Source organism: Hemicordylus capensis, chromosome 2 (genome assembly GCF_027244095.1).
Source record: "Hemicordylus capensis ecotype Gifberg chromosome 2, rHemCap1.1.pri, whole genome shotgun sequence".
Lineage (NCBI taxonomy): Eukaryota > Metazoa > Chordata > Lepidosauria > Squamata > Cordylidae > Hemicordylus > Hemicordylus capensis.
Genome location: NC_069658.1, coordinates 349482990 through 349496826, shown reverse-complemented (window position 1 = coordinate 349496826; position 13837 = coordinate 349482990). Strand labels below are relative to the sequence as shown.

Genomic DNA, 13837 nt, shown 5'->3' with positions numbered 1-13837 from the left:
TCCCCAGAGCTCCCATAATGCACTGCAGGAGTGCATGGTGCATTATGGGGATCCCCCTCCCTGAAGCTGGTTGAGGGCCCCACCATTTGTCAGCCCGGACTGCAAGGGTGACAGAGGGTGGCATTCTAGATGGTGGCTACAGAGGTGGGTTTGCTGCTGAGGCACCCACACTGAGGTATACACACACAGGCAAAACCGGGCCGGGCTTCCTTAGCATGGTTTTGCCTGTGCGTGTGAATAGCTTCATTGATTAATAAACAACACAATATGAACTAATACAACTAAAAAGACAAATAAGATTTAATAATACTAAATTGAAGCTCAAGAAGAGGCGTTTTGGCTTGAGATCTGAATTACAATCCACTCAAGGCTGGCCAGAGAAATAGGTCTTTAGAGAAGAGCTTTAGACTTCAAAGAGAGCAAGGAGAGCAAAAGAGTTCGGAGCAGAGGTTGGTTAGTATACCTGGTTCCTTTCTGATGGTGTGTCGGACACTTACTCAGCCAGTGCTGAGGGACCTCTCTCTCCAGGGATAAGCAGGAGAACCGGGGTGCCAAAGTGTGGACCCATGTGCCACCTGCGAGTCTGGAAGCCAGAAAAAGTCTAAAGGTGGTCTGATCCCAGGAGCCCGGTTCCCTGATGCAGTCAAGCATGCTGTACAGATTGGGCCTGGAGACATGGCCTACCTGGAGGTTGAAAGCGGGACAGGCACGAGGGCTGGCTAGCACAGTGGCAGATGGAATAGCTGGTGCCCAGACACATGCACACACAGCAGGTGAATCCAGACAAGAGACACACTACTTGATGGTGTCTGTGATTCCAATAGGTAGAGGTGTGCCTTGGGGCCAAATGCTGACCACACCTCATTGGTGATGAGGGTGGCATCTATAGTGGACAAAAGAATACTTCTTGTCCTGTTCAATACTAGGTAAGTGTGCTCCAGAGCACAACGAAGTGAAAAGGTTTAGACAACCTGTAAGTAAAAGCCTTGAATAGGCAGTTCAGAGCTTAGGTCATGTCAGGAAGACCTTCTGGGCAGAAGATAAAATATTTCTTTAACTTAATGAGTGTATTTCCCATGCTTCATGCCAACAGTTAACACATATGTGAGAGAGATGAGCCTGTTGTAATCTTAACTACTCTTCCTGTGAAGGTGATTAGTTTAGAAGGCTAATCTGTTGTCCCAACACTGAGATGAGTGTTGGTTACTCCTTTTAGAGAAATAGCTTCGCCTTAACTCGGGTCTACTCAGCAACCTTCTTTGTGCACAGAGCGGGAGCATGAGAAATAGTCCTCTTTCAGTTGTGGGTCAGGCTTGACCTGGAGTTATCTTTCCATGCTACCTGCTAAGTGACTTATTTTGGGGGAGTTAGCCTATGTAGGCAAACGGCGAGCCTGCAGTCCTGCTAGTCAAAATGGAAATACAAACCTGTAGCCCCAATTCACATGTAGGGGTACTGTTGGGAGCCCCCAGATAGGCTGTTCTCTTAACACTTGGACATAGAAGAAAATCCACATGTAGTTCATTACATGTGAAAAGCACACAACTAAATCACCTTTGGAGAACAAGCCAGTAGGTAGGGGCATGCCAAAGACATAAGCTTTTGGCATAATGCCAAACATAAAGACATAAAGGAGGAGAGTTGGTCTCGAGGTAGCAAGCATGACTGTTCACCTTTGCTAAGCAGGGTCTGCCCTGGTTGCATTTGAATGGGAGCTTAAGATAGTCCCCTTAGGGAATGAGTCCGCTCTGGGAAGATCATCTGCCTGCTTGCATGCAGAAGGTTCCAAGTTCCCTCCCTGGCATCTCCAAGACAGGGCTGAGAGCGACTCCTGCCTGCAACCTTGGAAAAGCCGCTGCCAGTCTGTGTAGACAATATTGAGCTGAGCTAGATGGACCAATGGTCTGACTTGGTATATGGCAGCTGCATGTTCCTATGTTCCTAAGCTGAGTGGGGTGTGAACAAGTCTTTGCACTGATGCTTTGCTGATGAAACCATTTGGAATCTTAAGGCTGTGGTGGGGAGTTATTGCTCAGGTTAAACATTTCATAAGATGAGATGCTCTGTCACTAATAAAAGGTTTATGAGTATTTGAAAAGCCTGGGCTTTGAGCATTATTTGGATTCTTTTTTTTGAGCATTTTTTGGATTCTTGTTATATGAAGCCACAGGTAGCTTCTCTGTCATGTGGATCAGGGCATATAGGGATACCAGTTAAACTAAGTTCCCAAACTAAGATACATCAGGTGCAGAACAGACAAAAGGACATACTTATTTACCCAACGGGTAGTAAAACTGCAACTCACTGCTAGCAGATGTGGCGATAGCCACCAATCTGGAGAGTTTTTAAAAGGAGATAAGACAACTTCATGGAGGATAGGGGTCTCAATGGCTATTAGAGTTGATAGCTATATATTTTCATCAGGATTGGAGGGGGCAAGCCTCTGAACATCAGTTGCCCTCTTCTCCTCACTTGCAGGCTTCCCTTATGCACCTGGGTGCTTTCCAGATCACATGTTACAACAGTGTCACTACGTGTCTGTTAAGTGCACTTCTGTACTGCCTGTGTTTCAACATTACAGTCCCTGTGCTGTCAGCAAGGTGCTGTTCACATTTCTGATGCCTTCTTTCAGGTTTTATCTTTGCATTACAGTGCTACAACATTGCAAATAAAATAAAATAAATCTGTATTTTCCCGTTGTAGGAGGTTTGCGCAAGCTAGAAATGACTGCTCCCCCAGCTGGTGGCTTTGCATTACATCCTTTATTTATGGTTTCAATATGATCCTGCCAAGCCGAAGTAAACTACCGTTGTTGTAGTGTGTAATCTGGAAAGTGCCCTGGTGGCTCCTGTGGGAAACACGATGCTGGACTAATGGGCCTTTGGCCTGATCCAGAAGGCCTTTTTCTTATGTTCTGAACTGGGGGTTCAGAAGACTCATGTAGATCCTCATCCTGCTGTAGTCTCTTGCACATACACAGCTGAAAGCAAGGGATGAATAGTCTGTGGGGCCAGGTTCCGGCCTGCCTTTACTATTGTGGTCTTGGGGAAAAATATTTTTTCTAGTGACACTTCTAGCATCTAGGTGTGTCGATAATCAACTGCAGTATGCAATGATGCAAGCTCATAAAAGGAATGTAGCTCAGGGATTGTCATGAGACCTCACTAGCTGCAATCTATACGTTCTTCATGTAAGTGAGTCTTTGAAGGAAGCAGTCAGCCAGTTGTTCTCAGTCCAGGTCTCCTGATTAATCATTGTCACTCATTGCAAAAATATTTCTTCTTTGTAACAGTTGCCACCTTTTGTTCCTGGTTCTGTTCTTGTGCCATTTACAGCTGAACAACAGCTGAGCATGGGAGGAGAGCTGGTCTATGGGAGGAGAGCTGGTCTTGTCATGGTAGCAAGCATGAATTGTCCGCTTTGCTAAGCAGGGTCTACCCTGGTTTGCATTTGAATGGGAGATTACTTGTGATCGATGTAAGATATTCCCCTTAGGGGTGTGGATGCTATGGGAAGAGGAGAAGGTTCCAAGTTCCCACCCTGGCATCTCCCAAGATAGGACTTGGAGAGACTCCTGCCTGCAACCTTGGAGAAGCCACTGCCAGTCTGTGTAGACAATACTGAGTTAGATGGACCAATGCTCTGACACAGAATAAGGCATTCAACAAGTGAAGACTTTTGCCACTGTATTTTTATGTTGACATAGCTTTACCTGTTTGTTTTCTGCTTGTTGAGTAGTGGTCCAGAAGCCCAGCCAGGAAAAAAGTGACAATTCGACTTCTTCTTCTTGTTGATGATGGAGAACTTGTTGAGAAAAGCACAACAGTTGGAGTTTTAAAAATCTTGTCAAATAGGCAGGCAGCTGCAATGGTTAGAAAAGCCCCACTATGACAAATAATACAACCAACACTCCTCTATATGGACTCAATACAAGCTCTGTTAGAGAATATGCATCTTTATTATGCTTCTGTGAATTAAGTAGTCTCTGTTGGGCACTTAACATTCATCTCAAGTTCCAGAAGATGTGGCAAAAAATGAAAAAGTACACAGAAATGTAGGTTTTCATGAATGATTCTTATTAATAAACGGTGACTGAATAAACTATCAGGGTAAGGAACTGAACACATGGCCTTTTTTTTTTTTTTAAGTTGATTGATTTAAAATATTTTCCCCTCTCTTTAACACTGGAAAAGGAATTAATTTATCCAAGTTTTAAAATGTTACACAGAGCAGAAAACAAATATTGCACAGAATGTTACATTTTCCCATTAGCCTTTAGCAGGCTCTAATGAATAAAAATTGTACTGAAAAGTGTAACTATGAGGATGGTGCTAAATTTTACAATTGCTGCAGGATACTCCAGTATGTTACTACCACCATGGAGAAAATACCAGGATATTTATACACACACACACACACACAATGCGAGGTGCTGCTGTGTTTTCAAAATGCAAGTTTTACTGCAGCGCAGTTGCGCAAATGCTGAAATTGTGCAAGGAAGTTATGAAAGAAATCACACTGCTATTATTTCCAGTGGCTGTGGGATTGGATGACTCCCTTGTACAATTCTGGCATTTATGCAAGTGTGCTTTAGCACAACTTGCATTTGGAAAACACAGCAGCATCCGTAATGCTCAAAACACCTGGGGAATGCTATGTGGTATGTTTGTTTGGCCTATGGCTGCAATAAAATAACTACTACTACTACTACTATGTGGTATGTGAGCCCATAAATAGATGGCTGTGGCCCTGAGGAGTTACCTTATCGACTCCTGTTGTGATCAGTCAGGATCAGCTTTTCCTTTTTTGCTAAAGCGTGAACCAGAAGTGAACCCTTGCCTTGTCTGTCAGGCAGTGACCTCTAGGGATCAGCTACTCAGCACATGGTGACCGGTACTTAGAGGGGCCTTGAGGCAGGAAGTGAAGAGGTTCTTTGTTCTCACAGTTGGAGCCAGGCAACAACCAGGAACTCTGCAGGGGCCTGAAGTCTTGGTTTTGGTGAGTTCAGGGAAGAAGCCAGGGCTTGGCTTCAGAGAAAGGTTTAGCCACGGAACAGTGTGTTAGGTAGCTGGCTTCAGTTTTCTTTATTTTACTGCTTTGCAAGTCCTTACAACTGGTTTATTGTGTTTTTATCTGTAATGTAAGAATGTTGTGCTGGTGCCCCTTTTATCCACCCAGGGCACTGCAAAAGTCTCTGTAATCTTGAAAGGTGCTTTTAGAGGTCCCTTACAACTGGGGATACTTTTTGAATTATCTTTGCAACTGGGTAACCAAGATTTTAAAGCGTACCATTCCAGCTATCAAAGGGAGTGCTCTTTTTGAATTATTCTTGAAAGTACTGAGTGTTTCTTTGGTTTTTTATCTGTAACTGAAGCTGCTAGAGCCAGGGGCGTAACGATAGGGCGGGCAGGGGGGGCACGTGCCCCAGGCGCCACTTGGGAGGGGGTGCCAAAAAGTGCCCCTGCCAGTCCCCTGCTTTTGGCAAAAAAAATATTTTTGTGTGATTTCCCCCCCCCCCCCGTCATTACAGAGATCTCCGGTGGGCGGGAGCTCCCATTGGTTGCCGGAGAACACATGACCACCATGCTGGTTGTCTCAGTTCCTCCCTCCCTGCTTGCTGCACGAGGAGTGGAGAGGAGTAGCTTGGGAGAGCTGCTGCTGCTGGGGACGTTCCTTGACTCTGTCTGCCTGCTGTTTGCCCACCACACTGCCCTCTGGCTGCATTTTATTCTTCTGTTCTGCATTAACAAAGTAAGTTTCATTGCTCAAATCTCTCTCTCTCTCTCCCCTGTGTGTGTTGTGTGTGAGAGAATGCCCCTACTCCCTTGCATAACGTCCTCCTCCCTTGCATAACGTCCTCCACAGCTCTTCTGTGCTTTGCATAGCAGGCTTCACCCCCCACCCCTAAACCGAGGGTAGCTGCCTGCAAGTGGAGCCAGTGGCGCTCTCCTGGCTTGCAGTTTCTGGCTTGCATTGTGTGAGTCCCGGTGGGATTGCAAAAGGAAACTCACGCAATGCAAGCCAGGAGAGCGACTTGTGGCTCCACTTGCATTGCCCGAGTTTCCTTTTGCAATCCCACCTCTGCAAAAGGAAACTCATGCAATGCAAGTGGAGCCACAAGTCACTCTCCTGGCTTGCATGCATGAGTTTCCTTTTGCAGAGGTGGGATTGCAAAAGGAAACTAGTAGTACTAGTACACAAGATCTTTGCAGCTCTGCTAGTAATTACAACTTCTGGATCATCCCTTAGCATGGGGGGTGGGGTGGCAATTTAATTTGGAACTCATTAATATAATTTTTGAATAATGTTCAGTCTGTCTGGATTAATACTAGGTTTATTCTTTATAGCAGATTTTTATTAGCAACATACAGTCTACAACATTTTCAGCCTTGTTCATTTGGTGCATATTGTAGATGTTCTGTCTCCAAAACATAAGTACAGCATCTACATTTTTGAAGGGGGGAAAATCCCATTTAATACAGTGTGAACAAATTGGTCCAAAAAGTAGCAATGGGAAGTTTTTCTTTCTGCCCCTGTAGCTTTAATAAAATAGAGTGCACAAATATCACTTGATTAACAGCTGCGATATTAATTTCCCTTTTTGGTTGCTTGACTCACAGAGAGAATCATGTCAAGGCAGTGGAGAACCAATTAAATTGATTTTAATCTTTGTTAGGGAAGATAACATGCCTTTTTCTCTCCTTGTTTAAATAATTAAAGTTTCAGTAGGTATTATTTCAGGCTTTAAAGAAATTGGTATCTTAATGTAATGGAATTCTTCTAATTACATACTTAATAGTTTTTTAAAAGTTAATCACGGTTTTTCATTCAATGTGTATTTTGTTTTACATATTAAACTTATATTTTCCTTTGAGAGAGTTTTAAAAATAAGAGGAAATTGGGAAGGCTTTTTTAAAACAAAGAAAAATCTCACCCCTACTTATTCATGATCTTTTTGATTTGCCTGTGTAATTTCAAGCAAGTCAGATGTAATTGCAAATAACATGCAGAAGATCCCAGGTTCAATCCCTACCTCCAGGTAGGGCTGGGAGAAACTCCTGCCTGAAACCTTGGAGAGCTGCTGCCAGTCAGTGTGGGCAATAGTGAGCTAGGTGGACCAATATCTGACTCTGTAGACAGCTTCCTACGTAATCAAACCATAACTTGCCCTTACGTTCAGTCCAATTGGATGCACTCACATTCACAGCTTACATCCAATAAACTGCTGCGTAAGCCCTCCAAACTAGGATCACACAGTGTGGTTTGCAATTCTGGTATATGAAGGGCCCAAACCTCAGTTTTGCTGTTCAGGTGCATAGGCAAACGGTGATTTAATTAAACCAGGAGGTTATTTATTAAGACTGTGTATGAGAGGGAAGCAGAAAGAGGAGGAGATCATGGCTCAAATAATGGTGGCTGAATGTGGCCATTGAGTTTCCCAGGAATACAACCAACGTAAAGTGTGCTACAAATAGACATTATTATAGAATTAATAAACATCGAATATCTATGATAGACTAGAATATATGTCTATTATAATTTAAGTCTCTATTATAATATAAGCATAAATCTTGAATAGACTAGAATATCTATGATGGAAAAGACTAGAATACCTGTCTTGTCTTTTACATTTTGGGACACAAAACCTATTACTATGTTTAAAAGCATTTATTTTCTGGCCATGAGGACTGCAAACTTAGGCTGTTAGTATGCAAGACATTTCTTTAAAATATATATTTCTAAAGAGCCTTGTAGCCTCATGTTTCCTTTTTCCTGTCCCAGTATACTTGCACGGATGCAGCCCACAACCCACATTTGACTATGGCTGTGACACATTTCCATATTTCCGGGGGGAAGGGGGGGGCGCAATTTCAGTGCTTGCCCCGGGCGCCGTTTTCCCTAGTTACGCCTCTGGCTAGAGCCTCAGACCAAAGCAGTCTGTAGTCTTTTAAATAAAGTTTTCTCTCTTTATTCTTTGTAGTTTTGCCTGCCTCTGAGTGGAATTTCAACTCAGGAAAAAGGGGTCTTACTCTGGTGCAGACATGCCTCACGGTAAATTGTTCAGCAACCTACCAAGTTTTCTCACCACGTGTAGCCTGCATGTGGGAGGTTTTTGTATTTTTCCATTTGGTAAAAGAAAGAGGATTTTCTGGGAATTTCATCCACACCAAGGAGGGATTAAACCCTGTTAAAAAGTGGGTGTGGTGGCAGTGATACCAGAGGGACAGTCTTTGTTGAGCAAACATGGAGGGAATGAATCAGTCAGCAATTTTCCTTCACCCCACATGAACTTGCTCTGAGACAAAGGCTGGGCTTAAATCTGCCATTCACCAGTCCTCATTTGTTACAACTCCGAAGTGAAGCTTTTTGGTTCCACGAATTAAAACAATATAAAGAACAATCTTGCAAATGGTAATAGTAATCAGCTTACTATTTTTACTGGTTGACATCCAGTTATGCACAAGGGGCATAATTTTTGTCAATCTCTCCTTCTTCCAGCAATGCTGCAAATATGTCCCTGAGGGCTTTGTGACCCACAGGGACATATTTGTGGGTTCTACAAAATGCTTCTGGGGGAAGGGGAGATTGGAGAATATCATGCCCCCACACCCGACCACCCATTTTGCTGAAGGGGAGTGCAGCAGATCCGTGGATATGGCTACATGCACACAGCCATTGTTTTTATTCTTGTATAATTTCAACTGCTGCAGTATTTATACTTCCTGTTCCTATTCCTAGTACTGCAGCCTGCACATTTTACCAGAGGTGTGCACTCACCAGAAATTGCGGTTTGGCTTGAATTCACATCAAATTTGAGCTGATACGAGTGTTGCCAAACCAGTTCAGTCGAACTGACTGGCTGGTCTGGTCTGTTTGACCAAACAGGTTTGGTGGTTTGTGCAGCTAATACTTGTAAAGGGGAATCCAGTGAGTGTGGCCTGCATAGAGGCCAGAACCATGCCACTGCCACGCAGGTGGCTTGATAAATAGAGCTTTGCATGAGCTTAGGGCCACACCGGGGGGGGGAGCAGAGCAGCAGTGCCAGCAGCCATGCCAGCCACCCACCCCTTCGCCCAAACCAGGCTTGGTCTGTCTTGATAGGTTGAGTTCATGATCAAGCCGCCGAACTGGCCTGGTTTGAGGCGAACCAGTTTGGCGGCAAATGGTTCATGCTCACCCCTGCATTTTACTTCTGCAGTCTATTTATTTCCAAAATATATGTGATTTGTATTGTGTATTCAATCTGATATAATTAACTTTAATTTCGGATGCACAGTATGTTGAGCATAAGATGCATATGATGCCTTGAGAAGCTGTATTTATTTATTTATTTATCTGAAGATGATAATTAATAAAACATTATATGGATATGGACCTGTCAGTTAGTGGTGGAGCATGTGCTTTGCATGCAGAAGGCCCCAGGTTCAGTCCTTGACATCACCAGGTAGGGCAGAGGATATCCGCCTGAAATCCTTTAAAGCTGCTGCCAGTCAGTCATGGTACTCTGTTGCTGAACTACAACACCCATCATTCCCAGTTACAATTTATTGTGGCTAGGGATGATGGGAGTTGTAGTTCAGAAACATCTGGAGTACCATAGGTTGAGAACCCCTGGTACAGACAATACTGAGCCAAGTGGACCAATAAGTATATTGTATATGCTAAAGCAATATATTATAGGCAGCTGCATATGTATTTAGCATGGTCAAACTCTCGAAATCCAAGGCCTTTCCCTAGCTACACTAATGGGAGCAGGTTCAAGAAAAATTCAGTTGGGTATGAGTTCTGATTCAACAGCAGATATTGTGGATATCTGCTGTTATCAGATATCTGCTGTTATCAGATCATCAGATTTGATAATCTGGATTTATGTTGCTATGAAGCATATGGAAGCTGGGATACTGGGCTGAAGAGATCAAGTTGCATACTGTACATTGCAGCAATCGAACTTAAATACAATTCCTGACATCCTGACTAATGCTGTGCTTGCTCAATTATGTTGTACTAGCGCAAGGGTGCTGTACTAGCTAGCAGTGTTGTCTATTATTAGTATTATACTGCTTTTCAACAGAAAATTTCTCAAAGCAGTTTACACAGGAAAATAATAATAGGAAGAAGATGGTTCCCTGTCCTCAAAGAGTTCACATTCTAAAAAGAATCTCAGGATAGAGTTTCTATCCCCGCAGCCAGTGGAGGAACGTTTTGCAGGGGCTGAATTGCACTTGTATATTTATATAATGGTATATAAATGTTAGTAGTAGTAGCAGCAGTAGTTGTAGTCTTTGTAGAAGTATTCCAAGCTAGTGTTCTGCTAGCACAAGTATGTTTGTATATGTGCAACAAGTGTAAAACATGTGGCATATCTTGTATGTGTTAAAAGAAACTTTTGTGAAATAGGACAGTTTCAAAAATCCCCATGACTTCATGCAGCTATGTGATCTTTTTGTGCTCAAGACAACAATGAAGTGACCAATAGATCTATTGTATTTTATCTAGTAATCTTTTGTGTTTTGTTGTTTGAAAGTTTGTCCCAGCGGGGATCCTGTAGAGAGCGTGTGGGGTGGAATTAAGAAAAATAAGGGGAAGGAGAAGGAGAAAATGGAGTTGTTTCTGGAATAAAGTCTTAGTTAAGTCTACATAAGAAAGTTTTGTTTTTTATGAGGGAAGCAGTTATAAAACAACATCCTTTGTCATCCAATTTGAGTATCAGCAGTTCAAGTTTAGTAATTAAATATGTCTCAACATAGCTCATTTACAGTGTGTGTGAGTTTGTGTGTGTGTATGTGCGTGCATGTGTGTGTGCAAAAACATAATCTTTGTGAAACTGAAATCAAATTTGATCAGGCTTTGGCATCATTGTTGCTATTTCTACTTTGGTAACCATCTGCTTTGGCCTGAGTGTTTTCATTACTATTTGACAATTTCAGTCAAGTTACAACCATCCTGGAGGGTGCAAGCCACAATACCTAAAATACACTTAAAATAACAAATTAATCAGTTCCCGATTTCTGACTTTAAGAATTGCCCTAAGGTGAAGGAAACCTGAGCCACAGAAGATCATGTTGCAATTAAAACAGGTTTGTATGAATCACCATCACAATACATGTGCTAAGTAAGCATCTATACAATTAAGTTGATTTAGCAGAAGGGTTTTTGGGGGGCAACACCATTGTACTGCACTCACATTTTTAGGCTTACCTTCAAGACCTTGGAGCAAACAATAGCTCATTAGTGGATTAGTAGTAATTACTAGCCATAGTCATTTCCCCCAAGGTTTAATGGGCCAATTTGCTGCTGTAATTGTACCCCACTATTGTGGCTCTCCAGTCCCAAAGCTATGGATTTTAGAATCCACACCTCGAGCCATAGCCTTTCAATGAAATGCCAGCTACCTTTGAAAAGCCCATGTTATCACACTGCTTAGCTAGAGCTTGCCAGTGTCTTCAAGGATAGCTTTGCAACTAAGTGTGAGGTCACAAAACATCTCATGCATTGACTTAAAGACATACTATTCAGAAATACAGTATAGCAGTTACACTATAAAGAAATTACCTAATATACACGTCTACATTTGTCAACCCCTTGGGTGTGTTTAAAGAAACAGGGATGCAACATTGCCTCCTTGCATCATAGGTTCAGGAGAGCTTGTCCCCATAGCTAAGCAGGGTCTGCCCTGGTTGCATCTGAATGGGAGACTTGATGTATGAGCACTGCATGATATTCCCCTCAGGGGATGAAGCCGCTCTGGGAAGAGCAGAAGGTTCCAAGTTTTCTCCCTGGCATCTCCAAGATAGGGCTGAGAGAGATTCCTGCCTGCAACTTTGGAGAAGCCACTGCCAGTCTGTGAAGACAATACTGAGCTAGATAGACCAATGGTCAGTATATGGCAGTTTCCTATGTTCCTATGTGTTTGGAAGGATGTCTGTGCAAATGGCAGGCAAAAGGTATAAGTGAAGGAGTAGGAAGTTTTGGAAATTTAATCAGTTCAATTTTCTGATGGTATATGGAGGTTGGGGAGCATGTGAGTGAGTACACAAAGATAAGAAAGGAGAATAAATGGATTGTGAAAAAAGAATGCATTGCATGCATTTCAGAAGGATGAACAACTCAATTCACCAATAAAAGTTATCCATTCACTTGCATATCAAGACTGGTGATAATTCAAATAGATAAAAAGATACATATATTTAAAGCTGCTACAGTACATAATGAAAATATCCATATTCGCAAAACAGAATGAAATAGAATCGATCCATTCAGCTCACTACAGAAATAGCAATCTGTTATTTTGGGGGTATATGGAGGAAGACTAAACTAATGACAACAGGTAATGCAACCAGCCTCAGAATTGACAATGAAGACATTGAAGTGGTGGATAGCATCTGCCTTTTAGGATCGGCCGTTAACAGTAAAGGATCCAACAGTCAAGAAATACGCCGCAGACTAGCACTTGGTAGGGTTGCAATGAAGGCCTTGGAAAGGATATTTAGATGCTGTGATGTGTCTACACCTACAAAGATTAGAATTGTTCGGACAATGGTTTTTCCCGTGACACACTATGGATGCGAAAGCTGGACTCTGAAGAAGCAAGATAGAAAAAGCATTAATGCTTTTGAACTTTGATGCTGGAGAAGACTCTTGAGGATACCATGGACAGCCAGGAAAACAAGCAAATGGATCATAGAAAAAAATCAATCCAGAATTTTCACTCGAGGCACAAATGACCATGCTCAAACTATCATACTTTGGACACATTCTGCGAAGACCCAGCTCCCTTGAGAAGTCTATAATTCTGTGAAAAGTTGAAGGAAAGAGAAGAAGAGGATGACCAGCAGCAAGGGGAATAGACTTGATGACGACAGCAATGAATGCACCACCGAGAGACCTTAAGGCCAAGTTGAAGACAGATCATCCTGGAGAGAATCTATCTATGTGGTCGCTAAGAGCTGACACCAACTTGGCACTTAATCAATCAATCAATCTATCAATGGAGGAAGAAAATGTGGTCCTTGTTAAAACTGCAAAAACCTGCTTAGTCCCTTCTGATAGACTAGAGCCATAGATGTACCTGTACAGTCGTCCCTTGCCGACCATGGTTTTACCAACTGTGGTTCTGAGTGTACGCGAATGGGAAATTGTGACCCTAACCCTTGCCAACTGCGACCTGAATATCCGCATTTGGTGAGGGTTTTTTTTAGTGATTTTGGAGGGGTTTCAGCCATTTTGGGGCGTTCAAAGGTTCGATATGCTCATTCCTCTTGATAACCCTTGCTGAACTTGTTGTCCCTTGCCAATTTAAAATGCTTTTGAGTAATTTGGGGTGGGTGGGTTAAAAAAATGTCCAGAGTTTCGCTCTGTTCATTCTCCTTGGTGACTCTTGGCAATATTACAGGATTTTTGGTTATTTTTAGCAAACTGTTCCCCCCCCTTTATTTTTAGGTCTTTTTGCAGTCGTGGTTCCCCTAATCCCCTGTTTCCCAAATACTGTAATGCATTGCTAACCGCAAATTTGCCAACTGTGAGGTTTTCCCAGAATGGAACCCTCGCGGTTGGTGTGGGATGACTGTACAGATATGTAAATATATAGCCAGTAGCGTCTTAGATTGCTAAGAAAGGTTTCTTTCTGTACTCCACTGAAGGACGTCTATGATGTCCAGTCATAATGCTTTGGTCATTTAAAGGATTTGTCAGGTCCTGATGATCAGCTGGTTAAAACACCTGTTTCCTCACTTTAATGTAGAACTGACTGAAATTTCCCTTTCTGCAGTTTTTCCATTTCTGGGGCCAATTTCTGCAATTTTTCAGGCGCAGGTTCTGAGAAATTCTGATGGATTTC

The 13837-nt window shown here is 42.6% G+C and overlaps 1 long non-coding RNA gene across 3 annotated transcripts in view; it reads right to left on the bottom strand.

Moving 5' to 3' along the window:
• Positions 1 to 13837, bottom strand: part of LOC128348172 (uncharacterized) — a 104960-nt gene that overhangs the window by 52025 nt on the left and 39098 nt on the right. For 2 of the 3 annotated variants that reach the window (XR_008317979.1, XR_008317980.1), the window contains exon 2: positions 3713 to 3804. The exons of the other annotated variant lie outside the window; for it this stretch is intronic. This is a non-coding gene — a long non-coding RNA (uncharacterized LOC128348172). The remainder of the gene's footprint in view (positions 1 to 3712; positions 3805 to 13837) is intronic. 3 annotated transcript variants of the gene reach the window in all.